This window comes from Aotus nancymaae, unplaced genomic scaffold, assembly GCF_030222135.1.
Source record: "Aotus nancymaae isolate 86718 unplaced genomic scaffold, 86718_ANA_hifiasm-v0.15.2.pri h1tg000006l, whole genome shotgun sequence".
In the NCBI taxonomy this organism is placed as follows: Eukaryota; Metazoa; Chordata; class Mammalia; order Primates; family Aotidae; genus Aotus; species Aotus nancymaae.
In genome coordinates this window covers 53397847-53400748 of record NW_026988417.1, presented here as the reverse complement: position 1 = coordinate 53400748, position 2902 = coordinate 53397847, and the positions used below count along the sequence as shown (strand labels likewise).

Here is a 2902-nt window from a genome sequence, read left to right as displayed (position 1 = left end):
TTCTGTTGTTCTGTGGTGAAGTGTTCTATAGATGTTATTAGGTCCATTTGGTCAAGTGTTAAATTCAGGTCCCGAATATCTTATTAGTTTTCTGACTTGATGACCTGTCTTATACTGTCAATGGGGTGTTGAAGTCTCCCACTATTATTGTATGGGAGTCTGTGTCTTAATTTGCTTTATAATACTGAGTGCTCCTGTGTGGGTGCATATATATTTAGGATAGTTAAGTGTTCTTGTTAAATTGAGCTCTTTACCACGATCCAATGCCCTTCTTTGTGTTTTTAAATCATTGTTGGTTTAATGTACATTTTGTCTGAAATTAGAATAGCAATCCTGATTTTTTTTTCTGTTTTCAATTTGCTTGGTAAATTTTTCTTTATCCCCTTACTGTGAGCCTATGGGTGTCATTGCATGTTGAGATGGGTCACTTTAAGACTACATACTATTGAGTATCATGAGGATCTGGAATCCACTGAGCACAAGGATAAAGTTCCAATTTGACCTGACAGCAGGGCACTTCCCATTCACTCATGAGTTTGCTTTCTCAATCTATAAAAGGCAATTAAGCATCTACTATGAATTCCGTTTGTGATCTTGTCTGATAAAAGATGAGTGAGTCATGGAGTCTTCACCCTTGAAGAGATATCAATGTTGAATAATATATGTGTACACACACACACACACACACACACAGTTTCAAAGCAATGTAATTAGACTTCTAGTCAAAGTAAGAACAAAGTGTCATAAAATAATAATGAAAAATTGTGTAAGAGTATTTTAAGCATTAAAGTTAAATGATACAGTGTTGATGGTTTATTATAAAAACTTCGCCTCACATTATTTTCCCACAGAAGTATATCAAAGAATAAAAAATTAAAAAGATAAGGGGTATTCAATACATCGAGATAATAAATGACTAAATATTTTGTTCCAATAAATGTATTTAATATTCTGCTAAAATTATTTTCCAAATATTTAAAGATAAAAATCAAAGCAAAGATAAGCATTGATTCTCTCCTTGCTGGTGTTCCCTAATAAATAAAACTAACTTGTGGAAGTCAGAATGGAAGCAGGTGTGAGAGAATCCAGCCAAAGAAGACATGGCTGCCAAAGTGTTTGAGTCCAATGGCAAGTTTGGCCTGGCCTTAGCTGTTGCATGAGGCATGGTCAACTCTGCCTTATATAATGTGAATTCTGGGCACAGAGCTGTTACCACAGAGCTGTCAATCAGTTAAAGCTGTCGTCTTTAACTGATTCCATGGAGTAGAGGACATTGTGGTAGGGGAAGGGACTCCGTTTCTCATCCCATGGGTACAGAAACCGATTATCTTTGACTGCCCTTCTCGACCCCATAATGTGGCAGTCATCACTGGTAGATTTACAGAATGTCCACATCACACTGTGCATCCTCTTCTGGCCCCTGGCTAGCCAGCTTCCTCGCTGGCTATGATGAGCATAAGAGGGAACTATGATGAGCATGTGCTGCTGTCCATCATGACCGAGATCCTCAAGTCAGTGGTGGCTCGCTTTGATGTTGGAGAACTAATCACCCAGAGAGAGCTGGTCTCCAGGCAGGTGATTGACGGCCTTACAGAGAGAGCAGCCACCTTTGGGTTCATCCTGGACAACATGTCCTTGATACATCTGATTTTCTGGAAGGGGTTCACAGAAGCGGTGGAAGTCAAACACGTGGCTCAGCAGGAAGCAGAGAGGGCCAGATTTGTGGTGGAAAAGGCTGAGCAGCAGAAAAGGCTGAGCAGCAGAAAAAGGTGACCATCATCTCTGCTGAGGGTGACTCCAAGGCAGCTGCCAAACACACTGGCCACCGCAGGGGTGGCCTGATGGAGCTGCGCACGCTGGAAGCTGCAGAGGATATCTCATACCAGCTCTCACGCTCTCGGAACATCAGCTGCCTGCCGGCGGGGCGTCCGTGCTCCTCCTGCTGCCCCAGTGAGGGCTCACTCTGCCTGCACCCCCACGGGTTGACTGGGCCACAGCCCCGATGATTCTTAACACTGCTTCGCTTCCGGCCCTCGCCAGAAATCACTGTGAAATTTCACGATTGGCTTAAAATGAAGGAAATAAAGGCAAAATCACTTCAGATCTCTTAAAAAAAAAAAAATAGATTAAGCTGTGGCCAGGCGCAGTGGCTCACACCTGTAATCCCAGCACTTTGGGAGGCTGAGGCAGGTGGATCACCCGAGGTCAGGAGAGCGAGACCAGCCTGACCAACACGGAGAAACCCCTTCTCTACTAAAAATACAAAATTAGCCGGGCGTCGGGCCTCATGCCTGTAATCCCAGCTACTCGGGAGGCTGAGGCAGGAGAATCACTTGAACCGGGAGCAGAAGTTGCCGTGAGCCAAAAGATCACGCCACTGCACTCCAGCCTGGGCAAAAAGAGCAAACTTGGAAAAACAAAACAAAACAAAAATAACCTAAACTGTGATTAAAAAAAAAAATGAGAATGATGACTTATTCTAGATACTCACATAATGATATTCATCTTCACAAATCCATCTTATTTCATTCATTGACCTAATTTGGTTCATGAGAAAGGTACAATTAAGTATGTCAAGGCAATAGAGAATAAGAGATAAAAATAAATGGAGCTGTGGAGCTATCACTTAAAATAATATTATGCACCAGAAATTGTTCTAAGTACTTAAGTTTATTTACTCAATCTAATTTTGACATTCTTTAACCAAAGTAGCTACTACTATTTTCCCTTTTTAGGCATGAGAAGACTGAGTCTCAAGGATGACAAATGGATAAAGGTCATTTGATTTGTAAATGGTAGACTAGGGTTTGAAACCAGAGTCAACTGTCTCAGAATTCCTGGCTGTTAGCCATAATATGTTCTGCCTCTAGACCTCAGTGTTAAGTTTGGCTCAAATTGCTGC

General features: G+C 41.8%; 1 pseudogene; it reads left to right on the top strand.

Moving 5' to 3' along the window:
• The first annotated feature begins 1100 nt into the window (after positions 1–1100).
• On the top strand, positions 1101–2006 carry LOC105709192 (prohibitin 1-like; annotated as a pseudogene).
• The last annotated feature ends 896 nt before the right edge of the window (positions 2007–2902 follow it).